Below are 24,565 nucleotides of genomic sequence, written 5' to 3'. Positions count from 1 at the left end.
ATGGGTTGAAGGACAAAAATCACATGATCATCTCATTGGACATAGAGAAAGCATTTGACAAAATCCAACATCCCTTCATGATAAAAGCCCTACAGAGACTGGGAATAGAAGGAACATATCTCAATATAATAAAAGCTATTTATGCCAAGCCTACAGCCAACATATTACTAAATGGGGAAAAACTGGAAGCTTTTCCACTAAAATCTGGAACAAGGCAAGGGTGTCCACTGTCCCCACATTTATTTAATATAGTTCTGTAAGTCTTAGCCATGGCAATAAGGCAAGAGACACACATAAAAGGGATACAGATTGGAAAGGAAGAGATCAAGTTATCATTATTTGCAGATGACATGATTCTATACATAAAGGACCCTAAAGACTCTACTAACAAACTGTTAGAGCTGATAAAAACCTACAGCCATGTAGCAGGATACAAAATAAATACACAGAAATCAGTAGCCTCCATATATGCTGACAACAAACACACAGAGGATGAAATCAGAGAATCACTTCCATTCACAATTGAATCAAAAAAAAAAAAAAAGAGTACCTTGGAATAAACCTAACCAAGGAAGTAAAGAATCTCTACAATCAGAACTTTAAAACACTCAAGCGAGAAATTGCAGAAGACACTAGAAAATGGAGAAATATCCCTTGTTCCTGGATTAGAAGAATCAATATTGTGAAAATGGCAATCTTACCTAAAGCAATCTACACATTTAATGCAATCCCTATCAAAATTCCAAAGGCTTTCTTCATGGAAATAGAAAAAACAATCCAAAAATTCTTTTGGAATCACAAAAAACCTCGAATACCTAAAATAATACTGAGCAACAAAAATAAGGCTGGTGGTATCACCATACCTGATTTTAACCTATACTACAGAGCCATAGTAACAAAAACAGCATGGTACTGGCACAAAAACAGACATGTAGATCAGTGGAACAGAATAGAGGACCCAGATGTAAGCTCAAGTAGCTATAGCCACCTGATATTCGATAAAAATGCCCAAAAATACTCATTGGAGAAAAGACAGCCTCTTCAGCAAATGGTGTTGGGAAAACTGGATATATATCTGCAGAAGGATGAAAATAGATTCTTCTCTCTCGCCATGCACAAGAATTAAGTCCAAAGGGATTAAAGACCTTAACATCAGACCTGAAACTCTGAAACTGCTAGAGGAAAAAGTAGGGGAAACCCTTCAACATATTGGTCTTGGCAAAGACTTTCTGAATAAAGAGTGGGCAGTCATACTGTATCATTACAGTGCTTTCTGTTAACTCTGTACTAGATAGGTTTGGGACTTCTGTCCTCCCTGGTTCTCTTCTAAATGTGTCATCTCACATCATCACATAGACCTGTGAGCTCTTGACCTCCCTGCTGCCTGCCTATGATCAAAGTCCCATTAGAGCAGGGCTGGCTGATTGACACCCAGCTTCCCAGCCCATCCCTCCATTGAACTCTTTCTTTCTGATTAAGCCCCTCTTCTATTTTCATGTATTTTTTTGCCCCTTCTTCATAATCCATGTCAAAATGTTCATGGCAGGTCTGGTGCAGGTAGTGATGGCTACTGAAGGGTCATAAATGCAGTAGCCACTTCATGTTTACAAGATGGCATACCAAGACATTCCACCCATCCTCTGGCTCGTAAATTCTTTCTGTGGTCTTCTGCAGTGTTCTGAGGGTGTGGTAGAGACGTCTCATTTACACTGAGTTTTAAGCAGCCACTAATTCTCAGAACTTTGGTTACTTTTGAATCTCTCCAGTAGTCACTGTCATCTGCAAAAAGAAGCTCCTCTGTCTAATGCTGAGAATGAACACAAGCATTCAGAGGGCCACTTGATGAGCACAGCATGTCCATGTAGCTAAATAATAGCAGTGCCTGACCTGCTAGGGCCTGCGGTCTTCTCAGGCGTCAGCTTTCGTAGGTTTCTGGGGTCAGGCACGGGCTCCCTTCTGTGCAGGAGGTGTCAGGTGCAACAAGAGGGAAGGTAGTCACCCTGTAACAGTCATGCGACAAGTGTGCACGCCTTGCCGGCTTGCTCAGTTGTGTAGGTGGGCAAGACTGTTGGTTGCTTTTTCCCCAGCAGCACCTTCCAGTACTACGACAGCACCCTGACTCAGTTCCAGCTTGATTTCTCAGTGTCCTGCAGCCAGAGCATGTGGTGTCTTCAGGAACAGGCACCGTCTAGTTCTGGTGAAGAGCCGAGAGCATTGGCAGCAGTCTGGATTCATTTTGTGCCCTCCCTGACCTCCCTGACCAACAACTGCTGGGAGGCATCCCACCGCAGCACCACGGTTTCCCCTGTACCCGTGCCTGCTCAGCGCAGCGCTGTCTACCTTCACAGGAGACTTTTGCCCGAACTCACTCACCCTCTCTCTTTTAAATTATGTATATATAATATATATATATAAAATATATTTTATTTATTTATTTATGAGAGAGAAAGAGGCAGAGAGGGAGAAAGAGAGAGGAAGAGAATGGGCGCGCCAGGGCCTCCAGCCACCGCAAATGAACTCCAGACGCGTGCGCCCTCTTGTGCATCTGGCTGATGTGGGTCCTGGGAAATTGAACCAGGATTCTTTGGCTTTACAGGCAAACGCCTTGACCACTAAGCCATCTCTTCAGCCGTTTTTATTTATTTATTTATTTTTTGAGGTAGGGTCTTGCTCTAGCCTAGGCTGACCTGGAATTCACTATATAGTCTTAGAGTAGCCTTGAACTCATGGCAATACTCCTGCCTCTGCTTCCCAAGTGCTGGGATTAAAGGTGTGCACCACCATGCCTGACTTTTTTTTTTTTTTTTTTTTTTACCAAGTTTTGAGTCTCCTCAGTATTAAATTATACTTTTAAATGAGCTAACGAAGCAGTGGGCTTCCCTATTGCATCTTCATGATGTATTTAGCTTTGGTTACCATCCCCACTCCCTCCGCCCCACTGTCCCCTCCCCTGACCACACTGAAACTTCTCACCCACAGTATTCTACCCTTGTACTTACATAGGTACTGTCCCTTCCTCTTAAGTCTTATGCTGTTTAAAAGCAACTTTTAACTTTGAGAGACTTGTAGAGTTACCCGCAGCTGTAAGAAATGACACAGGTTCCTTTACTGCTCTTCCTGCCATGGGAATGCTGGGGTTACAGCTGTCTCCTATAGCTCCAGTGTGGGTTCTGGGGATCCAAACTCAGGTACTCCCACTTACATGGCAAGGGCTTTGTCCACCGAACTCCCTCTAGCCCCTAACCTATAATTTTATGTTGTAAAATGCTGAATTATTAAGTCTGTGTAAGTTGGCTCCCTCAAAATGCTTGTAACTTAGCTTTCCACTTAAATATCATCTTCTTAGAGGCACTTTTGATTATATTGAGACCTCATTGTCTTTGTTTTCATTATAGCAGTTTTGTGTTCATTTATTTGTCCATTCCTCCCTCTTCATTCTCTTAGAATATAAGTTCTGTAAGAGAAGAGATCATATTTGTGGGTTCAGTTTGAATTTCTGGTGCCCAAGGTGGTACCTATACATAAAGTTCTGTCACTGATTGAATTCTCTGTCACAGAATAAGAAAGTCTGGAAACATACCTTTTAAGTCTATTTCTTAAGATTTTTTTCATGAGAAGTTTTTATATCTCAGTTTGAGGACAGCAGGAAATGATGTTTAAGATCATTTTATTGTAATTAATCAGCCAATGTCTGATTTGAAAAATTTAATCTGTGGAGGTAGAGTAATTCTTCTGCACTGATTCAGGGTTAAGTCATCCAACAGTTTTTCATGACTTGATGAAACTAATACTGCTGGCTTCATTTTTATAGCATTACTGTTAGGAGTTTGGTCTGGCAGTAGATTTCCTGGTTTGAAGCCTTCATTTATTAGCTGAATGACCTTCTACAAATTACCTAGCTTCTCTGTTTCTTAGTTCCAGAATCTACAAAGTGCAAATAATAATAGTAGTAGATCCAATCTTCGATAGTTATAAGAATAAGAGAGACAGTATCCCCAAAGCACTACACCAATTCCTGGCATATAGAAGACATTTGGTAAATGTTTGCTACTATTATTCAGTATGAGAAAGTTAGCCTCTGGAATATTCATGCAACAGAACAGTTGAAATAACACAGATTGTGGCATACATATAACAAGGAAGGTAGTAACATGTAAGAATTTTATCTAATTTAAAAATGGATTTCAGGCTCATTTATTTATTAGGTTAGATGGCTTCATGAACATCAAATACTCTGGAAAGTAAAAAGGAGACAAAATCCTGAGGGCCTAGAACAGAGTCTCATTGGCTGGAAAGAGAGAGGCCACCTCATAGCACAGACAGCTTCTGTTGTCCCTGCAGGTCATGAGCATGAACCCGCAAGCTTCCCAGACTCCATCTGTGCTGGGCGTGAGGGGCTGTCACCAGTGATTAGGAAGCCATAGCTCTCCTTCCACTTTCCTCTGCGAGGGTTCTCTTCATGTTCCCTGTCCCTGTTTGCTGCCCTGCAGACATTTCCCATGCCACCTGTGAGGTTAGTTGTCAGTTAGTTATTGGCTAACTACATGGAGTTAGGCTCTTTTGTAGCACAGTGGCAGAGCGCCCAGCATCCTCAAGGCCCTGGGTTCAATACAGAGCACACTTACTCTTGTGGCTACCTTCTTGTTGATGGTGCAAAACAAAGGACCAAAAGCATTTTGAGCATCTTTCAGAATTCAAGGATATGTTGATCTCAAGGTTATCAGTGCTAACATGCTGCTTCACACAAATATGCAGTACACAATGATTGAAATATATTTTAGGACCATTTCAGAAACTATTTGAAAATTTGTCCTAATCCAAAGCCACAATTTGTTTAATAACTTTTAAATACATATACATATATATATTAATTTATTTGAGAGCGACAGACAGAGAAAGAGGAAGAGAAGGGAGAGAGAATATGGATGCATCAGGGTCTCCAGCCACTGCAAACAAACTCCAGATGCATGTGCCACCTTGTGTATCTGGCTTATGTGGATACTGGGGAGTTGAGCCTTGAACTGGGATCCTTAGACTTCATAGCCAAGTGCTTAACCACTAAGCATTCTCTCCAGCTCTAATAACCTTTTAAAATGAAACTCAAGTTAGCAAATGAAATAGCAGTTTTTAAAAAATCAAATGTTCTGGGTTGGAGAGCTGGCTTAGTGTTTAAGGCACTTGCCTGCAAAGCCTAAGGACTCAGGTTCGATTCCCCAGAACCCACATAAGCCAGATGCACAAAGTGGTGCATATGTCCAGAGTTCATTTGCAGTGGCTGGAGGCCCAGGAACAGTCATTTATATCCTCTCTCTTTCTCTCTCTCTGCCTCTTTCTCTCCCGATCAAATAAGTAAATAAATAAAAAAAAATATTAAAATCAAATATTCTAATGCATTACTATCGAGAGGTATGCTAATTTGATACTTACATGCTGAGGAATAGTGGTAGGAACATATTAAAAAATTTGGGAGCCAGGCATGGTAGCACATGCCTTTAATCCCAGCACTCAAGAGGCAGAGGTAGGAGGATTGCCTTGAGTTTGAGGCCACCTTGAGACTACATAGTGAATTCCAGGTCAGCCTGAGCTAGAGTGAAACTCTACCTGGAAACCCCCCAAACAAACAAACAAACAAAAAACAAACAAACAAAAATTGGCTTTCATAACTAAACCCTTTGTTACCATACCTGTAGACAGCTGTACATTGCACAGTAAGACACTGCAGTTCATAGTCTCCAGGCCGAGCCGAGGAGTTTCAGGAGCTTGTGTGGCGCAGCCTGGCCGTGCGCGCTGCGTGTCCAGAGCCCAGGCTGCAGGGAGGCTGTGTGAAGCAGCCCGGGTGAGCACTGCCAGAACCATTTCCAGCTCGTTGCGGATTTTATTTTGAATTTTTGGCTATTTCACATTTAGAAAGTTTTTTGTTGCTAAAAATTTCCCCTCTCCTCTGTTTGGTTACATGACCCCACATGGGGTCTCTGGAAGCAACATCACACCCCCCCCCAAGAGTGCTTTCCTGATGTGGTGTTTCTCAACCCAGTCACGATGGCAGTTACAGGACCATCACGCTCTCCATTTCTTGGTGGGGAAGGTAGTTCGTAGGATGCTTCTAAGCTTCTAAGTATTTCTTGAGTTAGTCTCTACCGCCCTCCTCAGCCTGCCTCTGTTGAGATGATGATATGGGCTTTCTTTTAGTCTATAACTGGTGAATTGCACCCTCCTGCTTGGTCACGATGCTAGCTTTTTTTTTTTAAATTGTGGTGAGACACGTATAACATGCTTTCTACCTAGAAGATGCAATTTGCCATTTTAACTATTTTTCACTCATCAGTGGTATTCATAGAGTCACTACTATTTCCAAATAAATTTCTTTTTCTTTTTTTTTTTTTTCGAGATAGGGTCTTGCTCTAGTCCAGGCTGACCTGGAATTCACTATGTAGTCTCAGGGTGGCTTTGAACTCATAGTAAACCTCCTACCTCTGTCCGTCTCCTGAGTGCTGGGAGTGTGCCACCACGCCCAGCTAGAAACCCTTAATTCCTTGCTCTTCCCTCTTCCTCAGCCCCTGGTACTTCCCATCTACTTTCTGCTTTCTTACTGTACCTGCTCTAGAGAGTTCTTATTTGTTTATTTAAGTTTAATTTTTCTATTATTTATTTATTTTCAATTTTTCCATTTATTTATGGGGGGGGGAGGGAGAGGGAGAGAAAGGATGTTCCAGGGCTTCTAGCCACTGAAAAAGAGCTCCAGATATGTGTGCCACCATGTGCATCTGGCTTATATGGGTTCTGGGGAATTAAACCTGGTTCCTTAGGCTTTGCAGGCAAGGGCCTTAACTGATAAGCCATTTCTCCAGCCTGAGAGGTCTTACTTAGTCACATGATACTTGTCCTGTTGTGTTTTGAAGGGTCATTCATGCATGGTTTAGAGTGTCTTCATTTCTTCTCACAGCTAAATAACATTTCACTGTGAATATACCATAATTTGTTTATTTAATCATATGGGCTCTTTCCACCTTTTGGCTATGGTGAATAATAAGGTTATCTGTGTTGGCGGATAACTCCTAATTTCAATCACTTTATGTAGTACCTAGCAAAGGAATTGCTGGTTATGTGGTCAGTATATATTTAGCTTTCTGAGGAACTTCCAAACTGTTTTCCATAATAGGAATGCAATTTTAAATTTCTATCAAAAATGTACGAGGGTTCCATTTTGTTCACAGCCTCACCACCACTTGTCATTTAATTTTTTAAAAATTAAAGCCATTTAATTGTCACTTTATGTGTTGAGGATTTGATTTACTAAAATTTTCTTAAGAAAATTTGCATCTTTCAGAAGGATGTGGTCATGTGTTTCATACAGTGCCTTTGGTTTTCATAATATGTCAATGTATTAAGAAATGATCCTTTTTATTTTCTGAAAGTTTGTGTAAAATTGGTGCTATTTCTTTAAATGCTGTTTAAATGTTTGGTAGAATTTGCCAGCAAGGCTATCTGAGCATAGAATTTATTTAAAAAATTTTAACTACAATTTTAACCTTCTTTTAAAGTACTTATGGTTGTTCATATTTTTATTTTTAAATGTTTATAGATTTATAGAATATTACACAATAATGTACATGAGGACCTACACACCCTTTACATCTTTCTAGCATGAATGTCTTGTATAACTGTAACAGAGCATCAATATCATAGAATTTATAGACTTTATCAGTTATTCATTCACTCATTCAGTTTGAGTATATGGGTAGTTTCACCCGAATCACGAGACTGGCGCTCCCGTCACTGTGGAGCTCTCGTGCTACGCCCTTCCCTCGCCGTGCCCCGGCACCCACTGATCTGCCCATCTGTTAACATCTCCGCAGTGTTTTCTTTTTTTGGTAGGGTGTAGAATGAAGGTGAGTTACCTTTTTTGGTTACTTCCCTTTTTAATATTATATATTAATTGTGTAGAATAATGGATTTTACTGTGACTTTTTTGTGAGGTAGGGTCTCTAGCACAGGCTTACCTGGAACTCACTCTGCAGTCTCAGGCTGGCTTCAAACTCAAAATGAATGAATTTGTGCCCTGGGGCCTCTAGCTACTGCCAATGAGCTCCAGATGCATGTGTCACTTTGTGCATTTGGCTTTATATGGATACTGGGTTATCAAACCCAGGTCATTAGGCTTTCAAGGCTAGTGTCTTAACCACCTAGCCCCTTGGTGACATTTGTACATGTGTGTGTATGTATTTGTATTAGGTACGTTGAGCGTATTCATCTTCCCTTCCCTCTCTTACCTCTTCCAATCCTCATCTTTTTTGATAATAGTTCCTTTCTATTTTCATGCCTTTTTAAAAATCTCACTTTCGCATGTGATCCTTGTCTTTCTGCATCTGGCTTAGCATGATGGTCTTAAGTTCATCATGTTTAGCCAATGACATAATTTGTTACTTCATTAAGGGTGAATAATACATTACTCCAGTGTGTACACACATCACATTAGCCACATCATTATTATTTCTGTCCTAGTGGAGATTGAATCCAGGGCCTCTAGGCAAGCCCTCTACCAGTGAGCTACTTCCCCAGCCTTATACCAGATTATCTTTTAAAGATTTTTATTTATTTGCAGGTGGGGGGGAGGTAGAGAGGGAGGAGATAGAGAGAGAATGGCATGTCAGGCCTCCAGCCACTGTGAAAGAATTCCAGATGCATGTGCCACTTTGTGTAACTGGCTTTGTATGGGTACTGGGTAATTGAACCTGGAGCATTAGGCTTCGAAGGCAAGTGCCTTAGCTGTTGAGCCATCTCACTAGTCCATCTATACCAAATTATCTTTATATATTCATCTATTGATGGGCATGTAGGCTGACTTCATAATTTGGTCACGATAAATATGGGCATACAGGCATATCTATTGTATTGTGACTGATTCCTTTTGGAGCTAGGTAATACGTTTTTAAAAAAATTTTATTTTTAATTTTTTGTTTATTTTTATTTATTTACTTGAGAATGACAGGCAGAGAGAGAAAGAGGCAGATGGAGAGAGAGAGAATGGGCGCTCCAGGGTCTCCAGCCACTGCAAATGAACTCCAGATGCATGCGCTCCCTTGTGTTTCTGGCTAACGTGTGTCCTGGGGAATCTAGCCTTGAACTGGGGTCCTTAGGCTTCACAGGCAAGCACTTAACTGCTAAGCCATCCCTTTAGCCTGATAATATGGTTTTGATCTGTGTTTCTCTGATGGCCAAGGATGTTGAACATTTCAAAACTATTTTTATTGGCTGTTTATACTTATTTTTTGAGATTGTTCAATTCATTTGCCAATTTATTCATCAGATTATTTCATCTTTTGGTGTTTAATTTTTTGAGTTCTTTTTATGTTGTTTTGTGAGATGAATAACTGGCAGAGATTTCTCTCGGTCCAAAGGCTGTCTCTTCATTTTGTTATTTCTTTTGCTGTGTATAAACTCTTTAATTTGATGCAATCCTGCTTGCCAATTCTTGCTACTATTTCCTGAGATATTGGAGTCCTATTCTGAAAGTCATTCCCTGTATCTATATCATGAAGCGTTTTTGTTATTTGTTCAATTTCTATGTATCTGTGTAGTTTCTTTTTCTATTGATTTCTAGCTTATCCATTATGCTCTAGCAATATATGAGAAATTATTTCATTTGTTGGTATTTGTTAAGAATTTCTATGTAGTCTAAGGTATGATTTATTTATTTATTTATTTTTTAATTTTTTTTGTTCATTTTTTATTTATTTGAGAGCAACAGACATAGAGAGAAAGACAGATAGAGGGAGAGAGAGAGAATGGGCGCACCAGGGCTTCCAGCCTCTGCAAACGAACTCCAGACGCGTGCGCCCCCTTGTGCATCTGGCTAACGTGGGACCTGGGGAACCGAGCCTCGAACTGGGGTCCTTAGGCTTCACAGGCAAGCGCTTAACCGCTAAGCCATCTCTCCAGCCCGGTATGATTTATTTTTATAGAAAGTACCACAATCTGTTGAGAGACTATATATTCCTCAGCTGTTGAATGGAGTATTCAGTAGGTGTAAATGACCACTTGATCTAAAATACAGTTAAACTTAGAAGCTTCTTGATGATAATTTAATAAGAGTGGGGAATTGAGGTCACCAGGTTTTTTTTTTTTTTTGAGGTAGGGTCTCACTTTAGCTCAGGCTGGCCTGGAATTCACTATGTAGTGAGTTTGTTATCGACAGTTAACAGTTCCATCTTTTTTTTTTTTTTCTTGTCCAAGGTAGGTCTCTCTCCAGCTCAGGCTGACCATGCTCTCCTGGCCCATAGGACCTGGCTGAGGCCTGCGGCTGTTCTGACAGGTTTGCTGGGAGTCACTTGGCGCTTCTCTCCTACAGCCTCAGAGGTTTTATTTCTTTGTACTTTACTCTTCGCATTTTAACTATAATATGATTTGAATGTTTTTTTTCCTGTCTATGTCTATTTGGGATTCTAAATGCTCTTATACCTGTATGTCTAAACTTTCTCTAGCTTTGGAATTTTTCTGTGATTACTTAATAACACAAACATTCTGTGCCTGTAGTCTCAATCTCTGTACCTCTTTGATGCAAAAATTCTTGTTTGTTTTTTCGTATTTCATAGGCCTTGAATGTTTTTGCTATAATTTCTTATTTTTTCTTTATTATTGTCTGAATGTCAGACTACATCTTATATTCCAACCCATATATCCTACCTGATAAGCTAACCTAGACAACTGGTGATTATTTTCATTAAATCTTTTAATTTTTTTGAGCTTTTCATTTCTAAGATTTTTTTCAGAATCTGTTGTTTTTGATTGTTGATCTATTGTTTGCTCATGTAAATCCTGTATTTTCATCCTTATTTTATTTAGCTTTTCATTTATATCTTCTTGAAGTCATTGGTTACTTTAAAAATTAATCTTTTTGCTCTTTGTTCAATGTTCTATCCATGTTGGTATTGTTGGGATCATTATTGTAAAGTTGTTCATTCTTCTTCTTTTTCTTTAATTAATTAATTAATTAATTTAAGAGAGAGAGAGAAAGAGAAGGAAAGAGAGAGAGAGAATGGGCATGCCAGGGCCTTCAGCCACTGTAAATGAACTCCAGACATGCAGCCCCTTGTGCATCTGGCTTACCTGGGTCCTGGAGAATTGAATTGGGATCCTTTGGCTTTGCAGGCAAATGCCTTAACTGCTAAGCCATCTCTCCAGCCCCGCCCCCTTTTTTTTGTTTTTTTGAGGTAGGGTTACACCCTAGCCCAGGCTGACCTGGAATTCACTATGGAGTCTCAGGGTGGCTTCGAACTCACGGCGATCCTCCTACCTCTGCCTCCCAAGTGCTGGGATTAAGGGCGTGTGCCACCACGCCTGGCTAATTCTTCTCCTCCTCCCCCTTCTTCTTATTCTTCTTTTCAAGGTAGGGTCTCACTCTAGCGCAGGCTGACCTGAAATTCACTATGTAGTCTCAGGCTGTCTTTGAACTCACAGCAATCCTCCTACCTTGGCCTCCCTAGTGCTGATATTAAAGGCATGCGCCACCATGCCCAGCCAAAATTTGTTAATTCTTGGAGGAGTCATATTACCTTGGTTTCCATATTATTTTGTAAATTTTAATCCTTACAAGTAAAGCTGCTGTGAGCATATTTCTATAAGTCTTTTTGTAAGCATATGTTTTTATCTTCTTAGTTAAATTCTTAGGATTAGATTTACTTGTTTATAGAATGGCTGTTTAACTTTATAAAAACAAGACTAACTCCCAAAGTGATTTCCCACTTGATCCTCCCCCATCTACAGCTTGGGTTCTTACTGCTCCTCTTGTCGTCTTGTTCCTTTTGGAGAGAGTGTAGACATACCTCATTGTGCCTTGGACTTAGACTCCAATGATAACTCATGGTTCATTTTCTATGTCACATTCATATGTCCTTTGTCTATTTAATTTTGACAATTTTATTCACATACATGATATATTTTGATCATATCATCCCATTACTCTTTTTTTAATCCCTTCCCAATTGCCTTTTTCTTGAAATGAGATAGATTTCTTTCTTATTACTGAGTTGTAGAAATTCTTTCAATGTAATTTATTTTATTTTAATTTAATTTAATTGTGGATATTATCTTCCAGGATCTGAATCACGTATGTATTTGTTTAAATGGCGTCTTTAGAGGCACAGAAGTGTTTCAGTTTTGATGCAGCAATGTCTGCCAACTTCCCTTTCATGGCAAATGCTTTCCATGTTCTAGGAAACCTTTAACATGGGTCAGGGAAATAATTCTGTTTTTTTTTTTTTTCCCCTAGAAGTTTTTATTTGTAGCATATTCAGGTTACTGTTTGTGTGTGGTGTGAGACAGGAACTGAAGTCCCATTTATTTTTCCCCGGGTGGATACAGGGTTACTTTAGTACCATCTGTTGAAACGTCTTCTTTGCTGGCTTGCTTTACCACCTTTGTAAAGAACTGGTCTTGGTTCAACTGCTGATTATCTCTCCTCACCCCAATACTGCCTGTCTTGGCTAGTAAGGCTTTGTAGTAAAGCTTGAAGCAAAAAAGTACGAGTCCTCCAACTGTATTCCTTTGCAAGACTGTCTAGGCTTTTATGGGACTTTTGCCTTTATCAGTACATTTGAGAACCAGTTTGCCAATTTCAGTAAAATGTGAAGACAGGTTGAGAGTTCTTGCCTCAAACTCATAGAAGTCATCATTTGGGCCTTCTGACCATCTGGCTTTATTCTGTTTCAATGCTTATATCTTGCAAATCCATAAGTTTTCTTCATCTTTCTTTCTTTTTGGTACTGAGGATTGAACTCAGCTTCATATGTGCTAGGCAAGCATCCTATCATTGAGCTACATCCCCAGCCAGCCCTCTGTTTTAATTATAAATGGGATCTTGCTAAATTTTGGCCTTGGATTTAAAGTCCTTTTGTCTCATCCTTGTGAGTAGCTGGGGTTACAGGTGTATGTCACCCTGTTCTTCTAGAGATGAAATTTAGACAAGTAACATTGTTTTTCAGCCTTTGCCTTTCCTTACTTACTTTCTCATGTCTTTGGTAGAAGTAACTTCTGCCAGCCCAGTAGATTCAGGACTGGTTGATTCTAAGTGCTGGTTCAGTACAAGAAAAACAGAGAGCATTGCCCGTCATGGTTGCGGTCTGCCTACAGAGGGCGTGGAGGAGAATGGGCTCCCCCCGTGGCGGCGGCCCTGACCTGCTGCTGCTTGAGCGAATTTCCTGGAATGCGTCGGGCAAATGTCGATGGATCAAGTTTTACGGTACTGTACTTAGCGAAATAGCAAGTGCCACAAGAAGTAGATTTATTATTTGTATATTTCCAAATACAGATGATCTTTTTTTTTTAAAAACTTGCTCTTGTTTTTCCTTTTTTTTTTTCAAGGTAGGGTCTCACTCTAGCCCAGGCTGACCTGGAATTCACTGTGGAGTCACAGGGTGGCCTTGAACTCATGGCGATCCTCGTACCTCTGCCTCCTGAGTGCTGGGATTAAAGGCATGTGCCACCACGCCCGGCTTAAACCTGCTCTTTTTTTCTTTTTTATATTACATTGAAATAAATATCTTAACAATGCTGCATTTGCTAGTGACTTTTAGTGGCAGAGAGAAATATATTACAATGTGGATATCCTCTGTTCAAATTGCATATCACTTTTGTAGTTATTCTTGTTGTGATTTTATAAATATAAAACAGTATTTACAATTTAGGATTCAAGTTACATAAATCTCCTTTTTTTTCTCTTGTACTAAATATGTGTAAATGTTACGAATAAGTTTTTAACAGAATACTTAAGTCATTTTAATAAGCATATCCATATATTAAATAACTGAACTGCAATTTTTTTCTTTTTTGGTTTTTTGAGGTAGGGTCTCACTGTAGTCCAGGCTGACCTGGAATTCACTATGGAGTCTCAGGGTGGCCTCGAACTCATGGCAGTCCTCCTACTTCTGCCTCCCAAGTGCTGGGATTAAAGGCACGTGCCACCATGCCCAGCTTGAACTGCAACTTTTAATTTCAAGTTGGAATGTTCCTAGAATAAAAAATATGAAGTTCTGAAATGAATGAGGGTGTTCCAGGACAGTGATGGAAGGAACTAAGAATTCTAGTTTTTTCTTTGAGTGGTCATATTGTTTTATGATGCAAACATGCCATTTCATTGAGATGGCAATTATTTTGTAGTGAAGAAGTATCTTGAAATTATAGATAGTTTTCAATTTTATATACAGTTATGTCAGCTGCAAATAATTGCTGATTTGTACTTTTCATGGGAAAAGATACTATTAACTTTGTAGGGAGGCATTTTATAGTCACTAGTCAAATATATTGCTAAGAAGCAGTAGTATACTATTAAAAGGTTTAGAGTCCTGTTGCATAAGCTTAATTAGGACATAAATAAGTGTCAGATGACTGGCCTGGTGGTTCATGCCTGTAATCCTAGCACGTGGGAGGTTGAAGCAGGAAGGTCAAGAATTTGAGGCAGTCTGGCTACATGAAACCATCTCAAAACTAACTAAAAAGCCAACCAGCCATCCAACAACAGACTAACAATCAAAAACTAGAGTAAACAAATTAACTGTAGAAAAAAATAAGAAAAAAATTTACACCATGTGACGATTCAGATAACCCAAGGCCAGTGATTAATGTGGCGCATAGCTAGGTGCTAATATGTTGTTTAGAGGCATGAGGTAGAGAAGGAGTTCAGAGCCTGGAAAGGACCGTGTGGTTTGGAGCTGTGTTTGACTTTGGTTTGGGAGAGCATGCGATGTTCCCATGCTCGTATGGGGACAGCATGGAGGGATCCTTGTGTTTCCACACAGTGCTTCTCAGCCATAGTTGCTTGCTTTTGACTCCTCTTTGGTTATATTCATGTGTGGTTCATATATATTTGGGAATGGGAAAACTAAATGAATTAGTGCTATCTTGGTTTATTATAGCTGAACCTCTAAAGAAATATGCTCTATAGAGACACTTGTTGTTTTTTCATGTCTTCTGAAATTATGTTTTTACTATAGCAACATTTTTTCTCTTTTTTAAAAAATTATTTATGTGCAAGCAGAGAGAGAAAAGAGGGAGGGAGACAGAGAGAAAATGGGCATGTCAGGGCCTCTAGCCACTGCAAACGAACTCCAGACGCATGTGCCACTTGTGCATCTGGCTTTTATGGGTACTGGGGAATCAAACCTGTGTTCTTTGGCTTGACAGGCAAACTCCTTAGCCATTAAGCCATCTCTCCAGCCCCTTGTTCTTTTTTTTTTTTGGTTTTTTGAGGTAGGGTCTCACTCTGGCCCAGGCTGACCTGGAATTCACTATGGAGTCTTAGGGTGGCCTCGAACTCACGGCGATCCTTCTGCCTCTGTTTCCCAAGTACTGGGATTAAAGACGTGCGCCACCATACCCGGCAACCCTTATTCTATTTTTTAAAGGATATAAAAAATTTATTTATTTGAGAGGGAGAGAGAAAGGCAGATAGAAAGAGGGAGAGAGAATGGGCATGCCAGGGCCTCGAGCTGCTGCAAATGAACTCCAGACAAATTCACCACTTTGTGCATCTGGCTTACATGGGTTCTGGGGAATTGAACCTGGGTCCTTTGGCTTTTCAGGCCAGTACCTTAACTGTTAAGCCATCTCCCCAGCCCTTCCTCTTTTTTTGGTTGGTGTGTGTGTGTGTGTGTGTGTGTGTGTGTGTGTGTGTAGTATGTATGATGTATGAACATGTCTTCTGTGCACACATGTGTAGGCCAGGGGAGAGCACTGGGATCCTTCTTTATTGTTTTTCCACTTTATTTCCTTGAGACAGAATCCTTCACTGAATTTGGAGCTTGCTGTTTTTTTTGGTTAGATTGGCTGAGCTACATGCCCAGTGAGTCTCCTGTCCCTGCTCTCCTCAGCACTGGGGTTACAATGTGCACGCCCACACCCTGCATTTTACCTGGGTGCTGGGGACTGTCATGCTTGCACAGCAAGTGCCCTTATCTCTGATCCACCTTTCCAGCCCCACCAGCCATGAGTTCTTACAGCCAGAAGTAAAAATAAATAACTTTATAGCACTGAAGCATGTACCACACAGAATTATGGATACTTTCATATTTTGACTCACTTGATCTCTGTACTAACCCCATGATCTAGGCCATATTAGTTTTCCAATTTTGTAGATGGGAAACAATATTACACAGCTAGAAAATGACAGAAGTGAGTATGAACCCTATTCTGTGTTTTCCCATTTGAAATTAAGGAGTAAATAAAAATATAAAAGAAATGAATTTTGTTATTGGTGTTATTTTCTATGCTGGGAATTAATCCTAGGGAATTGTTCATGGTAGGCAAGCTCTGTACCACTGAGCTATATGTCTACTCCTCCATTTAAAAAGTTTTATATTGGGGCTGGGGAAATGGCTTAATGGTTAAGGCGTTTGTGTGCAAAGCCTAAGGACCCTGGATCAGTTTCCCAGGACCACTGTAAGCCAAATGCACAAGGGAGAACATGCATCTAGAGTTCATTTGCAGTGGCTGGAGGCCCTGACATGCCCATTTTCTCTTTCTCTCACATAAATAAATAAAATATGAAAAAAGTTTTATGTTGAGCTGGGTGTGGTGGCGTATGACTTTAATCACAGCACTCAGGAATCAGAGGTAGGAGGATCACTGATATTGAGGGCAGCCTGAGACAACATAGTGAATTCCAGGTCATCCTGAACTAGAACAAGACCCTACCTAAAACAAAAAATGATTTATGTTAAGATAGTGTCACTAAGTTTTCCAAGCTGACCTTGGTTTCTGTAGCCCAAGAAGGTCTTAAACTTACAATATCCTGCCAGTCTCCCCAGTAGCTGTGATTACAGGCCTAGCTTGTTATCAGTGTTTGAAACATTATTTTAGCAACCTCGTAGGTAATAGCTATAACTTAAAGACTTCCCAGAAAGCTTGCTGAGTAATTTTTGTAATTGCCACTAGAGGTCACTCTATCACCTGGTAATATAAGGATTGTTTTTCAGTTCTTTAAAAAATATTTTATTTATTTATTTATTTATTTATTTATTTATTTATTTATTTATGAGAGAGAGAGAGAGAGAGAGAGAGAGAGATAGAGATAGTGTGAGTGAGTTCCAGGGCCTCTAGCCACTGCCAACGAACTCCAGACGCATGTACAACCTTGTACATCTGGTTTATGTGGGTACTGGAAATTGAACCTGGGTCCTTAGGCTTCACAGTGAAGTGCCTTAACCACTAAACCATCTCTACAGCCTATTCTCTGTTCTTAAAAGTGAAATTTTTAGTTTACCTGAAAAGTATGCCTAGAAAGAGAACTATGTAGTAGAATGACTCTTGAATTGAAAATATGGAGAGTCAGCCAGGTGTGGTGGCGCACGCCTGTAATCCCAGCACTCGGGAAGCAGAGGTAGGAGGACTTCAGTGAGTTCGAGACCACCCTGAGACTACATAGTGAATTCCAGGTCAGCCTGGACTAGAGTAAAACCCTACCTCAAAAAAGCCAACCAACCAACCAAACAACAACAACAACAACAAAACACAGAGTCATTTTTTGTGGTGCTAGGAACAAACCCAGCATGTCTCATATGTTAGACAAGCACCTACTGCTGAGCCTGAGTAACTCAACTACCTCTGTAGTGGAAATGCAGATACGACTATTTTGTTTAATTATTTTATTTATATTTATCTATTTGAGATACAATAAGGGAGAGAGAAAGAGTGAGAGAGAGAGAGAGAGAGAGAGAGAGAGAGAGAAAATGGGCCCTCCAGGGCCTTCAGCTGCCATAAAAGGAATTACAGATACATGTGCCACCCTGTGCATCTGGCTGACATGGGTCCTGGGGAATTGAACCTGGGTCCTTTGAATTTGCAGGCAAATGCCTCAACCACTAAGCCATCTCTCTAGCCCAGATATGACTATTTTTAAGAGCCATTGTTGATTTAGTAGATTATAATTTCAGAATTCAACGATCCTCTATAAAGTGATGTCTAGGATAGAAAAGGCGAATGTCCTTGACCTTTGTACCTTGTAAATAAATCTCATGTTAAATACTAAACCAATTTTGGATTACTAGTTCTTCAGATTCCTTTTCTTGCCTTATTTAATTCTGTCAAGGATACAAGATACTTACAGGGCAGTGAAGAAGTGAAATGATTTGTTGTTTACAGAAAGCTGTTCTGATGATTTTAAGACATAAGTCCAAGACTTTTTCTTTTTATAAATAGTTATTTATTGGGGGGGGGAGAGAGAGAGAAAGAGAGAGAGGGAGGGAGGAAGGAAGTGGCAGATAGACAGAATGGGTGTGCTAGGGCCACCAGCCACTGCATATGAACTCCAGAGACATGCATCACCTTGTGCATCTGGCTTACGTGGGTACTGGGGAATCAAACTGGGTCCTTAGGCTGTGCAGGCAAGTGCCTTAACCACTAAGTCATTTCTCCACTCCTAAGACTTTTCTTAAAAGTAGCCTAGACTGGGTGTGGTGGTGCACACCTTTAGTCCCAGCGCTGGGAAGGTAGAGATAGGAGAAGCACCTTGAGTTCAAGGCTACCTGAGAATACATAGTGAATTTCAGGTCAGCTTGGGCTAGAGTGAGACCCTACCTCAAAAAAAAAAAAAGCAGTCTAGAGATTATTTTTTAATTTTTATTTATTTATTTGAGAGAGAGAGAGAAAGAGAAAGAGGCAGAGAGAGGGAGAGAGAGAATGGGTGCACCAGGGCATACAGCCACTGCAAACTAACTCCAGACGCTTGTACCGCCTTGTGCATCTGGCTTACATGGGTCCTGGGGAGTTGAACCTGGGTCCTTTGGCTTTGTAGGCAAGTGCCATAACCGCTAAGTCATCTCTACAGCCCAGTCTAGAGATTCTTATTTCTCAGCACCTGGGTTTTAAGGTACAATGGTATTGGCTTAAGATGCAGAAACAGAGTCCTTATTTAGAAGCAATATTTCAAGATGACTTTTGTGCTTATTAAAGGAGAGAGGCTTCGCTTACCATTATTTGGAGGGTCTGGATGGTCCTGAGTACGTAATTAGTCACTTGGCCAGTGACATTAGCAAGGTGTAAGCAATGGTTCTGGTTCTGGCGCCTGTGGGTTACATAAAGGCTTTCAGGCAGCCTTCACACGAGCTGCAGCCATCTGACTTGACTTGAGATTTGTCACACCAGCGCTGATGGCAGCGTGCAGCAGCGCCGAACAGGGAGGAGGTGGGCAGCACAGGCTGCAGGCTCGGATAGCGACTCAGGTAAATGGAGGGCGTCTTCAACTGAGTGCGGACACGCCGTCCTGTGGGCAGAGGTTGGTGGAGCAGACGGGGTACAAAGCTAGGTAAACAAGTTGCCTTGAAGACTTAAGTCTCCTGAGGCCGCCAAGGAGAACAGGCTGGAATGTCAGAGCTGATGCTTTCTTGTTGCACTCTTGCTGTGAGCTGAGAGCCTCAGTGCAGTACCTCTCTTTCCCATGTAATGGTCTCATGAGGAGGTTCTAATCCCTGTCTACAGACAAGGTAGCTGAGACCCAGAGGGTTTCAATAACTTACTTGGGTCCTAATGCTTGTAAATGACAGAACTGAGATTTGGACCCAGGGCTGTGACTCCTGCTCTGAAACTCTTGCTTCCTAAAGTGGAAGAAGACATTTTCTTTTTGCCTTGGTTTTATACTGCCTGTAGTGTAGGGGTAACTGTAGGCTTACTTCCAATGTGAAATTAACCCCACAGGTAAACCTCAATTATTACAGAAGCAGGGGTTATAACTTTCAGGGAGTTGGAGAGGGGATATTTTTGTTAAAAATGTGAAGTTTCCTAACCTTTGCCGACACATCACCATAAAGACCCCAGTTCTCTGATTAGATGGCTGTGAATCTGCCTCTTGGACTTCTCACTACTTTGTTGTTTTCCCTGCTCCTGAATCCACTAATTATCCTACTTGGTGTTCTCTCTGTTAGCTTGGTTTTTCATCAACGACCCTTGTGGAGGTGCCTCTCAAGGACTTTGCAGGGCCTTAATAGGCAGAGTAGTGGGCCAGCCTGAGGGGCGTTGAGGCTCATGAATTTGGTCTGTCGGTGTACTTCTGTCACTTTATTTTTACACCTGCAGGCAGCAGTGCTTCTGAGACCTTTTAGTCCTTTAAAGACAGCTTTGATCCTAGATCCCTTTCTGCTTGGGATATGTTTTTGAAGGGGCGAGGACAGAATGTCAGCTTTCTTCTCCCAAAGGCCCCCGTTGCTGAATTTCCCCTGTAATCTAGGACTTTCATCATTTCCTCCATGTTGATGGTATCACTAGACCTGGGAATAGCATTGATCTTTTGTTTTTTGACCCAAGTGACTGGTTAATGGTGAAAGGTCCATCAGCTGAGAATGCTTTTAATAAATCCCTCTTTTTTGTATTTGAGTCAAGGTCTGTCTTTGGTCAACTGCAAAAAGTCTTTCCCAAGTTTCCTTCACTTTTTTCTCCTGAAGTTGCTTGAAGGTGATCTTAGGAGGAGTCCATCCAATGTTGTACCAGGGCGAACAAACAGCAAGCTCTTCTTTTTAAATGGCTTTTAATCTCTTGGATAAAACTTTGCTTTATTTTGAAAAAATAATACAGATCTCCTAAACTGATGGTACAAGGTAGCACTGGATCCCCAAGGGCAGAACCCCATTCAGCAGAGTATTTCAGGGCAAGGGTACCTGCTTTCTTCTAGAAGGATTTGGGGGCTAACTTTACTTAGATCTCTTTGTAATCACCAATGTCCAATGTCTGTCCTTTTCCTACATAGGGAAAGAAGCCATTTGACAGGAATGACCCAAGTTCCTACAACAGACTCTGTGAGCTCCCATCTGCCTGCCCTCCCTCTTCCTCAACTCACTTCCCAGCGGCTTCCCTCAGCCTTCCTTTCTCCACTCACTGGCATACCTCAGCTGGGGCTGTATTTACAAATGTAAACTGGACCACGCCACTTTTTTTTTTCTTTTTACTTAGAACTAATGTAATACTTTGTACTGCTCTTAGGATAAAGTCTCAGATCTTTTGTTTAGGTTGCAAGTTCCTGTGGATCTGGCCTTCCCTGGCTCATCCTTTCTGGATAAAACCATGTAGTAATTCATAAGCCGGCTGGGGATTCTATTTTCTTCAGATCTGTCAAGTTCTTTCCTCAGTACTCTGCTTTGGAATATGTTCATTTTTTTTCTTCCCTATGCCAACTCTCCCTTGTCTTTTGCATCTCTGCTTGCAGTATTCTTTTTGGGAAATTCCAGGGTAATCATAGCACTTAATTCTCAAGTTCATTGCATTATGTTCTACATGTTTTTATTGAGTACAAGTCAGTAGCTCCCTCTTGAGGACTGTCACTTTATGTGCTTCCTGGGAACCTGGGGATTGCGGGGAGGAGCAGGTCTGTGCACGTGTGGAGTGTGCACCAGGAATCCGGTAAGTTCAGAAGACTGCTGTTGAAGAATGGTCCTGCCAAGCCCAAAGGATTGATTGTCCACTGTCTTTATGGTGATCTTCCCAAGCTGCAGAATGTCCACTTTATATTGATATGATGTGTAAAGAGCTGAATTCATATAGTAGCCATTTTCCAAAGCAAACCTAGTGTCAAGGTAGTTGCAGACTGTGCTGGAGTTCCCCTTGGGTACTTTGAGCTTGAGTTACCAGCCCGAACTCCTGCCCAGTGAGTACTTCCTTAGTGCCATTTGTACCCTTCTTGCCAGAAGCCATTTAGGGCCATGCCAGGTTTCTCTGACTTTGAATTCCAGGCAGCATTCCTAGAAGGCATATGGGCTTTGTATTACAAGATGAATGTAGTATTGCTATGTTGTACACTACAAAGGTCCTATTACCCAGAATAGAGAACGCTTTCTCATTCTGTAGCCCATCGCTAGAGGAGGCAACTTAAGTGACTCTACAAAATAAAGGAAATGAGCTTTAAGGAGATCTTTACCTCTCTTGGAGCGGAGAAAAGTAACTTAGGGATTCACTACTAAAATGATTTAATCTCTCCCTCTTGAGTACTCTAGTTAATTTCTGCTTAAACCACTACCTTTTTATTCACCGTTTGTCCTGTCACTGTTGTGACCATTAGTTTGTATGAGTAGTTTGTGTTTCCATTGCAATTTAAGCTCTCAGAAGAGCAGAACTAGGTCTCCCTGGCTACATTGTCAATGCCTCTCAAAATGCCTACTGCATAGTTAACCTGTGTTCTCAGTTTAACAATAGCTGTCTTAGTAATTCAGGAGCTGCTCAGAAGAGTAAAGAAGTGGCATTCCTTGTCATGGGACTACTTGAAGCAAACACATGGAATGGATACCTCAACATATTCATGTAACTAGGAAGTGGCTCAGTTCTGAATTGTGGGTGGGAATCCAAAGGAGTATGTGATAAAATAAGGCTCTAGTCTTCCAAGGATGCGAAGAGCTGACCCATACTTCTTTAAACTGCAAACAAATGCAGATTGAACAGTGTTCGAGGGCCCCGATTTCTCAGGTGAGGTAGGAGTCGGGCACGTCATGGAATAAACTGGAAAGCCCTTAACAGAGCGAGTACTGTGTCAAAATAGTGAAAGAGGAGATGCTAAGGGGACAGTATCTTCTTACACTTGACTTCTAACCTACTTTGAAGAGGAAGAAAGAAAGAAAAATGGCAATGACTGCTGCAGAACCTGACTAGCATCAAAAGGATAGAAGTGGAAGAGCAATAAATTCATAAGCCAAAGATGGCTAAGCTGTTTTTATTCTAATCATCAGATAAAGTACATTTCAGACTAAGAATTACTTTGGAAAACAAATTTCAGAATAATAGCTATATTCACTCAAATTGAAGAGGAATGAATATAGGATTTTAAAAATTGAAATTAAGGACAGCAAAACATGGGATGTGAGGCTTTAGAGTAGGTGGTAGGCATCATTTGGAGGAATTTGGTCTGTCTGTACTAGTGAGAACCAAGCAAACACATTGACATAGAGGTAAGAGAGAAATTCTCCCACTTTGAGATAATTAGTCCTAGTGTTTTTCAAGTCTGTGGTTCTTGTTTTCCTGAGGCTCTGCTACTCTTTTATGCATTTCCTAGAGTCACACGAGGTACTCCAGAGTTCTTTCAATAAATTCCTTTGATTTAGTTTGTTAGGCTTCTTCCATAGGCTGCAACTAAGAGTTCTGTTTAACATAACACAGATATAGGTGGGCAGAGAAGATCCAACATACCTAAGAACGAGAGCAGAACAAATGGACGGCAAGGTTTCAGATGCACAGAGCAGGAGAAAAAGCTTCGTCTACAAATTGAAAGGACACCATATTCTAAAAAAATTGCCCTTAACAGTTAAGTACTACAAGATTAAAGAATCCTGTAGGTGTGCAGGTAGAACAAAGCACACTGCCCAAAGTGGGGAGGGGTCATCAGCATAGCCCCTCACAGCCCAGCCAAAGCCAGCGGGCGGGGGAGTGGTGCTGCTCCAGCTTTTGTGGGGGTGCATGGGCAGAGAATAGTGTCACCCACAGATAGGATATCTAGTTAAGTTGTTGTTTTTTGCATAAAAGTAGCAAATAATATTCCCAAGAATTCAAGTACTTGAAAATAGCCTCATGAATAAAATGAATCATCTAAGCAAGAAAGGAGGGGAACTTAGGAACCAAGAAGCAGAGGTAGGAAAGGATTGGTATGGCGCCTGGAATGTATTTTAGTGTAGACTAACTCAAGTGTAAAATAACTATGCCTTCAGTGCAAACAGAGGAAAATGTAAAAGCTCTAAAATTAGTAATGGGTAAAGGATTTACATTATAGAATATAAAGTGGTAAAAATAGAACAGGCGTGTATGTGAACTCATTATCTCAGTGGAATCAGTAGTTATATAGCCTGAGGTTAATGAACTTCTTGGTCTGAGTAGAAATCTTGGCCTTGTCACATTCCAGGCTGTTCAACCCTAGAGATGCCTGTTGTATCTCATGTAGCTACAGAGTCTTTATCCATATCATGGATGTGATGCCCCCACTAAATGCAATAATGCATGTGAAGTACTTAGAACTGTGCCTGGCACAGAGCCACTAAAAATGACCTATTTTAAGAAGAAACATGGGCAGATCATTTTATACTCTTGGGACAGACAAAGACATTCTAAACATAACACTAAACCCAGTAAAGTAACAATAAAAGGAAAGACTGATAATTTGACATCACAAGTTTTTACTTAGTAAAATAACTATGTTAATGATAATGTGGTAAAAAATAGTTACAACATATTTGACAGAATAAGAATTGATGCCAGGCATGGTAGCACACGTGATTAATCCCAGTACTTGGGAGGCAGAAGTAGAAGGATTGCGGTGAGTTTGAGGCCAGGTGAATTAGTGAATTCCAGGTCAGCCTGGGACCCTACCTAATCCTACCCCCCCAAAAAAAAGAATTGGTGTCATTACTATTAAAGAATCACTGATAAGTTGATGAGAAGATTAACAAAAATCATTATAAACAGTTGTTTACAGAAAACAGATTAAAAAACTCTCACTTAAAATGAAGGAGCTAGAAATGTAAGAAAGGAAAAATTAAGCAGGCACTACTTTTTCTTTTCTGAGATTGACAAAGAGAAAAAGGCTTGAAAATATCTAATAATGGAAAGATGT

The 24,565-nt window shown here is 40.6% G+C and overlaps 1 protein-coding gene across 4 annotated transcripts in view; it reads left to right on the top strand.

Moving 5' to 3' along the window:
- Window positions 1-24,565, top strand: part of Stk33 (serine/threonine kinase 33) — a 182,879-nt gene that overhangs the window by 21,860 nt on the left and 136,454 nt on the right. The window contains exon 1 of one of the 4 annotated variants that reach the window (XM_045145755.1): window positions 10,262-10,312. The exons of the other annotated variants lie outside the window; for them this stretch is intronic. The gene's annotated coding sequence lies outside the window, so the exon portion shown is untranslated. Of the gene's footprint in view, window positions 1-10,261; window positions 10,313-24,565 lie in introns of those variants that run through there. 4 annotated transcript variants of the gene reach the window in all.

This window comes from Jaculus jaculus, chromosome 3 (assembly GCF_020740685.1).
Source record: "Jaculus jaculus isolate mJacJac1 chromosome 3, mJacJac1.mat.Y.cur, whole genome shotgun sequence".
NCBI lineage: Eukaryota > Metazoa > Chordata > Mammalia > Rodentia > Dipodidae > Jaculus > Jaculus jaculus.
Note: the sequence above shows the minus strand (reverse complement) of the source record. Positions and strands in the feature narration are given on the sequence as shown.